This window comes from Mangifera indica, chromosome 15 (assembly GCF_011075055.1).
Source record: "Mangifera indica cultivar Alphonso chromosome 15, CATAS_Mindica_2.1, whole genome shotgun sequence".
NCBI lineage: Eukaryota > Viridiplantae > Streptophyta > Magnoliopsida > Sapindales > Anacardiaceae > Mangifera > Mangifera indica.
In genome coordinates this window covers 433,438-448,048 of record NC_058151.1, presented here as the reverse complement: position 1 = coordinate 448,048, position 14,611 = coordinate 433,438, and the positions used below count along the sequence as shown (strand labels likewise).

General features: G+C 30.2%; 2 long non-coding RNA genes across 2 annotated transcripts; both read left to right on the top strand.

The window, feature by feature from the left end:
• Positions 1-11,191: 11,191 nt before the first annotated feature.
• Positions 11,192-12,116, top strand: LOC123197134. Its single transcript, XR_006497817.1, has 3 exons — positions 11,192-11,363; positions 11,445-11,496; positions 11,603-12,116. It is a non-coding gene; the product is annotated as an uncharacterized LOC123197134 (long non-coding RNA).
• A 915-nt stretch (positions 12,117-13,031) lies between these two features.
• Positions 13,032-13,929, top strand: LOC123197188. Its single transcript, XR_006497844.1, has 2 exons — positions 13,032-13,194; positions 13,273-13,929. It is a non-coding gene; the product is annotated as an uncharacterized LOC123197188 (long non-coding RNA).
• The last annotated feature ends 682 nt before the right edge of the window (positions 13,930-14,611 follow it).

Sequence of the window (14,611 nt, the reverse complement as noted above, 5' to 3'; positions counted from 1 at the left end):
ATTCTATAGCGACTATCAAGATCAAACATTAGACTTATCTGATTCAATGTTATGAAGTAGATAATAATAATATTAATCAAAAATTTTTCAGAGCCTTAATTGAACTTCTAGGAATAATTTTCCAAGGTCGAAACATTTCGAGTTGAAACATTCCAGGTTAAAACATATTCTTTTAGAAATTTTTGAATAAATTATCTTCAATGACAGACAAATTAGTGTTTTATTCAAGTAAAAAAATCATAAATATAATACAATGTTTAATATTATTCAACTAGCTACTTTAACTTGATATACTATTTTAACTTGGTGGTGTCCATATAATTGGACCGAAGGTCATCTGAGTTCAGAAGTTGAGTTTATTGTCTAGTCTTTTCATCATTTTTATTAGAGGCTTCCTAGAGAACTCTTCTTCCTTAACTGTTACTCAATGATTTTTAATCCATTCAATTTGCTTTACTGTTTTTTCCTGAAACCTTAAAATATAATTGGGATGTGATTTTAATAGGTGTTGGCGTCTAGTAAGTTATTAAGTTGATTGTGATGAAACTTCTGATAAGTTTGTTCACCAATCATTCTTAAGAATTGACTCCTTGGTGGAGATGGAGACTGAATATCCATAGAACTTGAAGAAATAATTGTAATTATTTAGATGTTATGCTGATAGTAATATATGACTTCAATTTATAGATTGAGTTGAGTGATATAGTTATGGTAATAATGCAAGATGCATTTTGGGAATTGTTTTGCTGACGTTGTCTCATCATAAGATACAGTGAGACTCCATATTAGAGTGTTTGACCTACTTCATATTCTTATTGATTATATTTTGATTATACACTACTTTTTTAAGTCATCTTCGCGATTACAAAGTTAACTTTAGAAATAAACAAGTCTTTCGTAGATATTCTAACATCTAACATAATATTGGTACAACAACGATCAAAATTGATCGAAGAAAAATAAATTCTACAAAGTAAGATTGAAATTCATTCATATTAACAAATTTACGATTACATTTTTTTATATAGATGTTAGTCTTTGATAGGTTGGTAATATTTGTTAAAGAAAATTATGATGGTAAAAAATACAAACACTATATTAGTTTGTGTATATAGAGGAGAAAGGATGAGCAAACAAGAAATTGAAATCTTCATTCTTTAAGTTTGAAATAAGGAAATTGTTTTCAATAGGAGGTAGTGGAAAACTTATATCAGTTAACTATAATGGCTAGTGAATAGTCATTTGCTAGTTTGTTCATCAGATAATGGAAAATTAGATGACCTCAAACCATGAGCTCCAACACCTACTATAGCGTTATTCATAACCAAAAATTAATTTAAATTCAATTTGTTATAGAATAAAACTAAAAGATCCATGGTGTTAATAGTTCAAGTGACTGACAAAATTATTCAATGATGGGTGCATTTGGCATAATAATAATTTGCCTAATCCATAGCTAATTACATTGTGATGATTGTAGAGGATTATATCTTATAATTAATGTATTAAGCTAATTATATGATTGAGTGATATTGAATAAGAAAAAAAAAGTGAAAAATTAGAGCATCAAATCATATAAAAACACATAAATTGTTTATACCTATTTATATTGTCATTTGTATATACCAAATTACTCAATAATTAAATATTACATGAGCAATGCTACCAATGGCTTGGGATCTAGATATTTATTAGGGAAGTTTTCACTTAATAGGAAAGTTTAATACATTTAATATTTTTTATTTAGAAGAATCTAGATACAGTATGAATAACATTAATTATAAGTTATAATCTCCTACAGTCATCTCAATCTAATCGGCTAAGGATAAGGCTGATTATCATGCAAAATGCACCAATCAAGTTATCTGTCTATGGGAAAAAAAATTAACAAGGTGCATATATCCTTGAATAATTTCACAAATCACTTAACTATTAACACCATGATTATGATTTAATAATTTTGAATTAAAGATAAAATAACACTAATTATATAATGTTATGTTATTATTTAGGTATAAATTTTCTATTTATTGTTTATTTGCATAGTTCTACTCATATTAATACTCAAGAAGAAATACATTTATTTAAAGCTAGAAAGTTTATACTAAATTTAGTGGTGTGAATTGTGTCGATGTTGAAGATACTTTTTCAATGAATGCTCATGGTGTCAGAGACTAGTTTGTTTGACTTACGCTAACATTCTTCCAACGTTGTATTAGGTTTAAAGCTCATGGTTTGGGATCTAGTTTTTATTATCTGATACAATTGTCATTGATGTTGCATATTTTAACCTAATGAATGCTTTAATATATTATGAACAATAGTTCATAAAGTAGAAAGATCAAACTAAGAAGATTGCAAAAATTCAATAAGACAACTTCAAGTCATCTGCTTACTAAGAAATGATTTGCTTATTGACAATTAAAGAGCAACTATTCACAAACAATATCACTAACTATTACAATTTATCTGTTGACAACAATTTTCTTATTTTAAATTTAAAAATGAGATTTTAACTACTTGTCTTCTTATTTTCTTCCTCTAAATACACAAACCAATATAGTGTTCTAATTTTATATTTTCTACTATTATAATTATCTTTAACATGTATTGCCAACTTATCAAAGACTAAAGTCCATATAAAATAAATGTAACTATAAATTTATTAAGATGAATGAATTTAACGATATTTAATAAAACAAAAATGTTTTATATTTTGTAGAATTTATTTTTCTTCAATCAACTTTGATCTATGTTATTCCACTGCTATACATTAGGTGTAAAAAATCTAACAAATTCGGATATCAACGACCAAAGTTGATTGAAGATTAGTGATCAAGCCCTAACATCCTCTAGAAGCCTTAAAAGAGAAAGAATATTTAGAATATCTAAAATTAATTTTATAATCACAAGGATAACTTTAAAGATTAGTTTATAAACAACATAGAATCAATATAAATATGAAGTTACATCAAACACTCATCTATGGAGTCATATTGTTTCTTCTGACAAGACATCGTTGGTGAAACATTTCCCAAAAATGCTTTTTACATTATTTACCATAACCACGTCACTCAACTGTAACTATAAATTGAAGTCCTATGTTGCTATTAGAGTAGCGTCTAATCAATTACAAATGACAAGAAATTTGTTATACTTCAAGTTCTATGGAGTTTCAATCACCATCTTCTCCAAGTAGTCCAATTTTAAGAACAATTTCAGTGAGAGCAATGAACAAACTTATCAAAAGTTTCATCACTATTTGATCAATAACTTACCGAAGGCTAGCACCCATTAAAATCACATGCCAATAATATTTTAAGGTTTCAAGATTAGCAAGCAGAGCAAATTGGATGGTTAGAAAGTGTTGAGTAACAACTAGGGAAGAAGAGTTCTCTAGTCTGCCTCTTATCAAAATGATGGAAGGGCATGACATGAACTTAGCTTCTGAATCAAGGTGACCTCCAATCCAATTATAGGGACGCTAGCAATTGTTAAGGTAATATATTAAGTTAAAGCAGATAGATGAATAATGTTGAATGTTGTATTAAATTCACGATTTTTAATCATGAATAAAACACTAATTTATCTATCATTGAAGAAAATTTATTCAAGAGTAGTTTTCAAAAAAGTTTGTGTTAACCTTGAATGTTTCAACCCTCGAAAACTATTCTCAGAAGTTCAATTTCATATATGAGACTTTCATGCTTCTCCGAAAAAATTATGATTAATATTATTATTTGTTATTAGGTAAGGTTAATAGAGTGTTTAACTTTATGTTAAATATGTCATACTAAGTACTAACATCAAACTAATCAACTTTCAAATCAGCCTTTTGACCAGGTGAAGGTCCAATCCCGGTTTAAAAACATTAATCATATGGTTAAAAGAATAGGGATATGAAACAATATATGATGTGCTATACAATGTTTTTGAGGGTATAAATTAAAAAATAAGATTACACTTAAAATTATTAGACAAACTTATGTGTTTTAATGACATATTAATTATAAGGTAATATTCTTGTACACTCACCTTTGCAATCGGATTAGTAACTTACTAGAGTTATGCAACCCTTTCAACCACATCCATCCTTCTACCATTCATGTCTGTTATATGCAAGGCTTGGAAGGAATATTCTGGGAAGTTTTCCTATCATTAATAAAACATAAAGCTTTCCCTAGAGTGAATGGTTGGTTTTCTCTTGAAAAGAGTTTCAACATGGAGAATGTGCGGGATGAATAAGCAAATCTTTGAATTGAATGGAGTTTTAAATCTCCTGTTTCTTTACTTTTAAAGGACACTCTCAGCATTAATATAGTTGTTATTATTATTATTATTTTTTTTTTGTAAAATGTAAATTACTTTACATAGTTCACGTTAAGAAGTAAAAATTTCATGAATAGAGTTAGAGAGTACTAATGGTTGGAGTTAAAATGGTGTGTTTTGTGAAGTAGTTAAAAATGCTTCCTTTTTAGTTTTGTATAAAATGGAGCATAATGGGTTTTAAGAGATCTTTTTTTCCCTCTCTTTTATTTGATAACCATTCTATCTCTCTCGAGGCTTCTAGAGAAATATGCTAGGGTATGTCATTGTTATTATAGATCAAACTATATAAAAGAGATTTTTAAATCAACAGTAAGAGTTTTTCTTTTATCGTCATTTTTAATTTGTAGATCAAATGGTTCTTGTAAATCTTGATAATCTGTATAAGTTCTGACAAATAATTATAAAAATCAACCTAAGATAATTTTGTTGTAGTTGAATGATTTTTTGAATGAAAAGCTTGAAGTATTTTTCATTTTCTCTGTTCTTGTTCTTGCTTTGGGAGTATTTTCATAGGCTTGTTTTACTCTTGTTATGGTATTAGAGCCTTGGACAAACGTCATTGATGGATGATTATTCTGCATCTTATTTTATAGAGTCACTGACTATAAAGGTCCCTACTCAGTTTTAATGATAGACATGTAAAAAGGTTTTGAGATATTTTAGGCGCTCTATTTCAAATTTTCCAAGTAGAGGCCTAAGATGACGGTAATTGGGGAAGAAATATTGGAGATACGAGCGCTATCAATGGTTTTGTGTGTTGTTTAGTAGTAATTTGGTGCAATGGAGTTCTAAGAAACATGAGGTTGTTTCCTCGTCATTGGCCGAATATGAATATAGAGCTCTTAGTTAGGTTTCTACTGAAATTGCATGGATAAGACACATGTAATAGATTCAGATTACATATATTAGTCTTCTTGTTGTTTGGTGTGCTAACATTAGTGCTGGGGCTCCTTTTGCAAATGTTATGTTTCACTGTAGAACAAAGTATATAGAAATAGATTTACATTTTATTAGAGAAAAGATAATTGCCAAAGTATACTTGAAGTTCAGTATGTACCAATTGAATTTCAAGTAACAGTTATCCTGACCAAACCCTTATCTGCTGCTAGATTCTCTATGTTGAGAGAAAAGCTAAACATTTGTCTCTCTGGGAGAGAACAAGGGCATCATAGTAGTATTGTGGAAGACAGTAACTACTTTGATGAGATATTAGTGATGATGTTACTAATCTGTTAATACCCAGATTAAAATTCTGAGATTTAAGGTGCAGTTTTTGGAAGAAGTTTCTTAATTATTAAATTTAGTAATTATTAATTATTTATGTTAAAAATAGAAGTTTTGTTCTAATTTGGAAGTTTAATACATTTAATAGTATCATCATGAAGATCTGCACACACTATATGAATGACATTAATTAATTATAAGGTAATAATCTTGTACAAATTACACTGTAATGAATGTACAGGATTATTATTTTATAATTGATGTCATTCATAATGTTTGTAGATCCTTCCTAATCAAAATATTAAATGTATTAAACTTCTATTTTAGATTAAAACTTCCATTTTTAACATAAATAAACAACAATTACTAAATTTGTAATATTAGGTTAAAACTTCAATTTCTTGTAAACCTGATAAATAATATTGCATATATGATATGTTTGAATACCATCTCTTGAATATAGAAAATAAAAATAATTATTGAAATTAAAAAATTAATATGTCATTATATGATTAGTTGATTTTAAATTAAAGACAAAACAAACAATTAAATAAATTAACAAATCATATGATGACACATCGATTGTTTATACCTGATGATACCCACTATTTGTACATATAGTTTTACTCAATAATTAATTATAAAAGCATTACTTTTATTATTAATGAATAATATTATGTACACTTATAATGATTATTTCAATCACACAATTAAGTGTTATTTTATTCTTAATTTAAAATTATTCGATAAAATAATAACATATTATCATTATATCTAAATTGGTATTTAATTGGATCAATGATGGTATATAACATAATACAAAATTTAAAATGAGTTATTAAGTATATTTATGATAATATTGAATAACAAATGTTTCTAGTCTAACAGTGTTTGAGTCTCCCTATATTCCAGTCAGTTTGAGTCTCTTGCTCCTAAATTTTAATTGGCTGATGCATGCATGATTGATGGTCACGAAATTTTATAAGAAATAGTTTGTATAAATGATATTACTCAATTGAAAATGGGGTTAAACGCTTTATTGACCTAATTAGTAATGACTAATTAATCTTAATGCATGATTGACATCTCTTTGTCCCTTTAATTTCGTGGAAAAGAATTCAAGCGGCTCTGGTGCAAAACTCGCATACAGATGAAGGTTTTTCGGAATTGTAAATGTAAGGCTTTCATCTTTTGAGCAATGTGGTTTAAGGGCCAAAAATTTCCTCATTTCATTGTCCAAATGTTTTTTCCAGCTGAGAGAAGACACTGGAATCAAACTTCGGCCATGATAATTAATTTATTTGTTTCAACAGGCTCCATGGTTTTTATCATAAATTCAGCAGGTCTTCTTTTCATAATCAAGTTAAAGATAACATGTCATGAGTGCAGTATGTCGTCTGCAATCAATCCATTTTCTGAATTCAGGATCATTAGTTTAATTTTCTGATAAACATGAAATTTTATCTGGCTTACAAAATGCATTTTCTTGTAAGTCTGAAGAACCATACGTTATCATCACATACTATTATCCAATTCTACGATCAACAATACTTAGCTAGCTAATTCAATAAATGAACTATGTAAACTGTAACGTATCCTGAATTTAAAAAAAAAAAAAAAAACATAACTGGCTTGACGCTAAAAATCTCCTCTTCATAGTTTATATCTAAAGAAGCAGGAAAGTTTTATGCATAGCCAGTCTTGGACATGAATGGCCAGAGGATCGGCGTGGAAGGAAGGGTTGCAAAACTCTGGTAGGTTACTAATCTGATTACAACAAAACTCAAATTCTTTACTGCTTCTCTCTTTGGAGAAGGATTTGAGAAAGAAGAACTTGGAGAAGAAAGAGAGAGAAGATCCATGGAGCTTATTGAGATGTGCATTGGAGACTATCGGGCTTGTATTTATAGGCTTTGAGGGGTAATTATTGACAATATTTCAGAAGATTTTTTTATGTCTAAAGATGTATTTCGAGAAATGTTTCAACGATAATGTTCCATCATAAAATATAGCAGAACATCATCACACGTAACGTAAATTTGTTTGTACAAATTAAAAAATTTTAATTATTCATGTTAAAGATGGAAATACATTTAGTGCATTTAAGTATTGGATACCGAAAAATCTAAAAGCCAGATTACATTCTTAATGAGATAGCTTAGGCAAATTTATGCCAAATGGACCAATGAAGCTGTGTCCAGAGATGTTTAAGATGCTATAAATACTAGTTCTTATTTCATTATTTGCATCTATATCTAATACACTGTTGGAGACTCAAATAAAGAAGAGTCTCACATCTAATAAACTTAAGTAAAATGAGTGGTATATAAGTGTTGTGGATTGGACCTTAACATAAGCCAATTGATTTTGTGTAACATGTGTTTCAATCTTCATAGCCAAACAGCGAGTTTAACAGTCTAAGTGTTCTTGGATATAAGTGACAATGCACCCAGCCAAAAATTGGTTGAGCCGAAAGGTAGGTCTAACAGCTTAGGTGTTTGCACTTAAGCGGGAGTGTTGAAGACTCAAATAAAGAAGAATCTCACATCTAATAAACTTAAGTAAAATGAGTGGTATTAAGCAGGGGTATTGGAGACTCAAATAAAGAAGAGTCTCATATCTAATAAACTTAAGTAAAATGGGTGGTATATAAGTGTTGTGGAATGAGTGGTATTAAGCGGGGGTATTGGAGACTCAAATAAAGAAGAGTCTCATATCTAATAAACTTAAGTAAAATTAGTGGTATATAAGTGTTGTGGATTGAACCTTAACATAAGCCAATTAGTTTTATGTAACATGGGTTTCAATCTTCACACTTGTAAGCCCAATATATATTTCCAACATACACCATTAAAATTGTTTCTTTACAGCTCAATTGATGCAGTTTCATTCTCTATCTTCTCTAAGTTGTTTATCCTCGTCCACAACAATTCCTTTGAAAGAGCTAACACAGATTTTGATGAGTTTTGTCATTATGCATCAGATTAGTAACTTACCAGACGCAAACATCCCTTGCAGTCTCAACTCTGTATGAGCTATCTCTTTCTCCATCTGGGTTTAATCATGCTCCATCAACTTACTTGATTAATTTTTCATTTTATGACGGATTAGGATCCTGGTAGATTAGAATGTATTGGAGGCCAATTGATGAAGAAGGTAAATTACATATTAATTCATTTTACTGAGATTTTGTTAAATATTTTCTTAATTATACAACCATAATAGATTCGACCAGCTTAATGACTTATTAATTTGTTTCAGGTTGGTTAGAAGATGGGTTTATGTGACACCCTAGCCAAATCCATGACAAAGATGACGGCCTTATACGTGCATCTCACATGCTAAGTAAAACTGGTTAAATAGCATCAGATCTTCTAATTATGTGTCCAAAGTGTATAATATATTGACGGTATATTGGTCCAGGGAATTCACATGAAAGTGCTGACATGAATTAACACGGGAGCAATTCTTCCTTTATCTTCTTTAGACCGTCATGCCTTTTAAGATTGCATGGCCTCCAATTTTAGCTCACACGGCTAAATTAATGTAGCTAGATGAGTAGTGCTGACTGCAATGGAATAGAGGCCACTAATTTTCTCTGTATTTGTCTATCTATTTCCCCCGTTGATCAGACAAAACTGATGACGGTTTGGTGTTGGGAAATGATATTGATCACAGGATAAGCTGACATTATTGACATGCTAGTATCCTGAACTAAACAGAAGAACATGTTGAATTAATTTTTTGACAGAAACCTGCAGGCTGCTGAGTGAGGTTATTTGAAGCTTTTATCATGTGTCGAAATTGTATTCCAGGGTCTTTATCTTGTCTCTGGAAAAACCTATGTATGGGAAAATGTATAATAGAGTGCAGATTTTTTTTTTCTCTTTCATCATCATCTACCAGATTTTTTTTCTTTGATTCTAATTGAAGCCATGTTTTCATACGAAGTTCTTTCTTGGGACAGGTTTTTTTTAATGGTAAATTTGCCTAAAATGAATATTTTTTCTAGATATTTTGTAGGCTATCAATAATGTTTTTTCCCTTTGGTCAAGAAAGGAAAGTTGGTGCCAAAAAGGGCTAAAAAATTATTAGTGGTTATCTCAAAATGTTTGTATTTTTTTTTTAAGGTGTTATTGCCCAGGAAAAACACCAAAATTAAAGTTTTTGATATTTTTATATTTATGACTGATTTAGGCACAAAATTTGTAAGTTATCAATTATGTTATTTATCTTTGATTCGAAAACCCTGGTTGGCATAAGAAAAGACTAGAAAACTATCTATTATTATTCCCCAATCGAGGCCAGGCGCTATAGCCCAAAAAAACCTAAAAACTATGGTTTTTGGTATTTATACATTTAAGGATCAATTTGTGCACAAATTTTGTAGGATATTAATCACATTATCTACCTTTGGTCAAAAGAGGATGGATGATACAAAAAACAGTTCCAAAATTGGTGGTGGTTATGCCATGATACCCCCAAAGTTGAGTTTTTGAGATTTTTACATTTTAGGACCAATTTAGATACAATTTTTGTAAGCTATTAATCACTTTATCTATCTCTTAGCTAGGAGAGGATGAATGATACAAAAAAAAAAAAAAAAAACCCTCAAAAACTACTTGTGGTTATCCTATAATGTGGCCTGTGTGCTATAACGCACAAAAAACTTAAAAAATTAATTATGTTATTTGGGATATTTAGGCTTTAGGATCGACTTAAATAGAAATGTTGCAAGTTGTCAATTACAATATCTACCTTTGGCCAAGAGATAATGGATAGTGTGAAAAACGACTCAAAAACTATCAGTGGTTATCTCACAATATTGAGATTTTTTCATGTGTAAACTGATAATAAACACCTAAACTAGGTTTTATCAATCATGTTATCTATCTTACAAGTTTTTTGTTAAAAAATTACTTAATCCCTATTTGTTAGTCATCACATTTGATTATACTTTAAGGGTTGATTTCGAAGTAATCAATTTGATCACACAACATTTTGCATCAATACATTTTCCTATAAGAGTGGGGAATTTATCCTTGAATAGCAATTTTTTTATAGCAAATCTAACACCTCATGATTTTTCATATTACAAACAAAATAGTTGTAAGTCAAACAATGTAATGGTTGATTCACTGATATTTGGTTTGCTTAATGCGGTAAGTGAACCCACTATGCTCTGTAATTTGATTTGCAGCCTAATTATTTAAGATGATATTTGAGGATCTTCGATATCAGAACAGATAACAAACTTTGTTGGGGATCTTTCTGTTAATTTTGAAACTATGCGAGCATCCGGGAAATTTAAGAATTAATTCAGATCTTCAACTATCGATAAATATATTTTCTATATATGGCAGCACATTTTATAGTAATTAATTAATTATTTAATTTTTTATTTTCCATATATGGCAGTAAATTTAATAAATTTCAATTAATTATGTTTACGATGGAAATTCATTTAGTGCATTTAATTATTGGATATCAGATACTCTAAAAGCCAGATTACATTCTTAATGAGACAGATTAGACGAATTTATGCCAAATGGACCAATAAAGCTTTGTCTAGAGATGTTTAAGATGCTATAAATGCAAGTTCTTATTTTCACAATTGCATCTCAACCTCATACACAATTAAAACTGTTTCTTTTAGCTCAATTGATGGAGTTTCACTCTCTATCTTCTCCAAGTTGTTCATCCTCCTCCATAGCAATCCCCTTGAAAGAGCCAACACAGATTTTGATGAGTTTTGACATCATCGGATTAGTAACTTACCAGATGCAAACATCCCTTGCAGTCTTATCTCTGTATGAGCTATCTCTTTCTTCATCTGAATTTACTTATGCTCCATCAACGTGCTTAATTAATTTTTTTTCATTTTATGACAGGGATTAGGATCCTGGTCCATGATAAGGTACAGGAGGCCGATCGGTGAAGAAGGTAGATTGCATATTAATTCATTTTACTGAGATTCTATTAAAGATTTTCTTAATTAATACAGTCGAAAGAGTTTCCACCAGCTTATTGACTTGTTAATTTGTTTCAGGATGGTTAGAAGATGAAAGTGCTGGGACGACTTTGTTTGGTGGTTAACATTTGGATCTTATAATCTCCAGGAACATGAGTTGGAGTTGAAGATTCGAATTAACACTGGAGAAATTCTTCCTTCCCTTCCGATATCTTCTTTTGACACTCATGCCTTTTAAGAGTGCATGGCCTCCAATTTTAGCTCAGACTAATAAATTACTTCAGCTAGATGATTAGAGTTGTTATTGTGGATCAATAGAGGCCACTAATTTTTTCTGTGTTGATTGGTGGTAGAAATGACATTGATCACAGGATATGCTGACATTATTGACATGCTATTATCCTGAACTAAACAGAAGAACTTATGACAGAAATGTGCAGGCTGTTGAGTGAGGTTATTTGAAATCTCAGTCATGTATTGAAATTGTATTCCAGGGTCTTAATTTATCTTGTCTTTGGAAAACACCTATGTAGATTATCGATCGATGATCGGAAAATGTATAATAAATTGGAAATTATTTTTTTCTCTTTCATCATCTTCTTTCTGATTTTTCTTCTTTGATGCTATTTGGAGCCATGTTTTCATATGAAGATCTTCCCTTGGACAGGTTTTTATAAGGGTTAATCTGCATAAAATGAAATTCACTCAAACAAGAAAAAAAAACTGGATCTCCATTGAAATTATAACTACTACTTCAATCTAATCCCATGGTTTAGGCTTGTGTGCTATAACCCAAGAAAAACCCCAAATTTTGGGGTGTTAGGGATTTCTACATTTTCGGATTGAATTAAATACAAATTTCAGAGGCTATAATAACATTACGAGCAATACTATGCATACCGACTTTAAGTATATAAATAGGTACATACTAATATATGACACATATAAATGTATATTTATTTATATACTCAAAATAGATGTGCATGTCAAACAATATAATGATTGATTCATTGATACTTGGTTTACTTAATGCGGAAAGTGAAACCACTATGCTCTATAATTTGGTTTGCAACCTTCGTATTTAAAATGATCTTTGAGGATTTTTGATGTCAGAATAGATAACAAAATTTTGTTAGGAATCTTTCTGTAAATTTTGAAACTATACAAGCATCCAGGAATTTAAGAATATTCCTGATAAATATATTTTCTATATATGGTAGTACATTTAATAATTATTAATTATTTATTTAATTATTTAATTTCCATGTATGGCAGTAAATTCAATCATTTTTAATTATTTATGTTAAAGATGGAAATACATTTAGTGCCTGTAATTATTGGATACCAAATACTCTAAAAGCCAGATTACATTCTTAATGAGACAGATTGAGCAAATTTATGCCAAATGGACCAATACAGCTGTGTCTAGAGAAGTTCAAGATGCTATATATACTAGTATTTTCTTTTTCACAATTGCATCTCAATCACATACGCCATTAAAATTGTTTCTTTTTAGCTGGATTGATGGAGTTTCACTCTCTATCTTTTCAAAGTTGTTCATCCTCCTCCATAACAATCCCCTTGAAAGAACCAACACAGATTTTGATGAGCTTTGACATCATCGGATTAGTAACTTACCAGATGCAAACATCCCTTATAGTCTTATCTCTGTATGAGCTCTCTCTTTCTCCACTGTGTTTACTTATGCTCCATCAACGTGCTTAATTAATTTTTTTATTTTATGACAGGGATTAGGATCCTAGTCCATGATAAGTTATTAGAGGCTAATCGATGAGGAAGGTAGATTGCATATTAATTCATTTTACTGAGATTTTATTAAAGATTTGCTTAATTATACAGCCGAAAGAGATTCCACCAGCTTATTGACTTGTTAATTTGCTTCAGGATGGTTAGAAGATGAAAGTGCTGGGATGACTTTGTTCGGTGGTTAACATTTGGATCTTATAATCTCCAGGAACATGAGTTGGACTTGAAGATCCGAATTAACACTGGAGAAATTCTTCCTTTTCTTCCTATATCTTCTTTTGACCCTCATGCCTTTTAAGATTGGATGGCCTCCAGTTTTAGCAAACAAGAATAGATTAATGTTGCTAGATGATTCGGTTGGTTGTTGTGGGATAGAAGCCACTAACTTTCTTATTGTTGGTAGAAATGACATTGATCACAGGATACGCTGACATTATTGACATGATATTATCCTGAACTAAACAGAAGAACTTATGACAGAAACCTGCAGGCTGTTGAGTGAGGTTATTTGAAGCCTCTATAATGTGTTGAAATTGTATTCCAGGGTCTTTAGCTTGTCTTTGGAAAAAAATCGATGTAGATTATGGGTTGATAATCGTAAAATGTATAATAAATTGGAGATTATTTTTTCTCTTTCATTGTCTTCTTTCTGAATTTTTCTTCTTTGATGCTAAGCGATGTTTTCATATGAAGTTTTTTCTTGGGACAGGTTTTTATAAGGGTAAATTTGCATTAAATGAAGATTTTTCAGTTAATGAAATTTATCAGGAATTCACAATGTCCAATGGACACGTATATTAGTGTGTAGACTGAACTTTAACAAAAATCAATTGGTTTTGTGGAATATGGTTTCAATCTTTACATTTATAAGTCTAATATATATTTCCGACATGGTATTAGAGCACAAGTCAAATAACGGGTTTAACAACCTAAGTATTCTTGGATACAAGTGACAATACACCCAACCAAAAACCAGCTAATCCAAAAAACAAGTTTAACAATCTAGATGATTGCACTTAAGCGAGGGTGTTGGAGACTCAAATAAAAAAGAAAGAAAAAGAGTCTCATATCTAATAAACTTGAGTAAAATGGGTGGCATATAAGTGTGTGAATTGAATCTTAATATAAGCCAATTAGTTTTGTGTAATATAGGTTTCAATCTTCACACTTATAAGCTCAATATATATTTTCGATATGATATCAGTCACGAGTCAAACGACAGATTTAACAGTATAAGTATTCTTGAATACAAGTGACAACGCACCCAGTCAAAAATCGGCTGAGCCAAAAGGCAGGTCTAAAAGCCTAAGTAGTTGCACT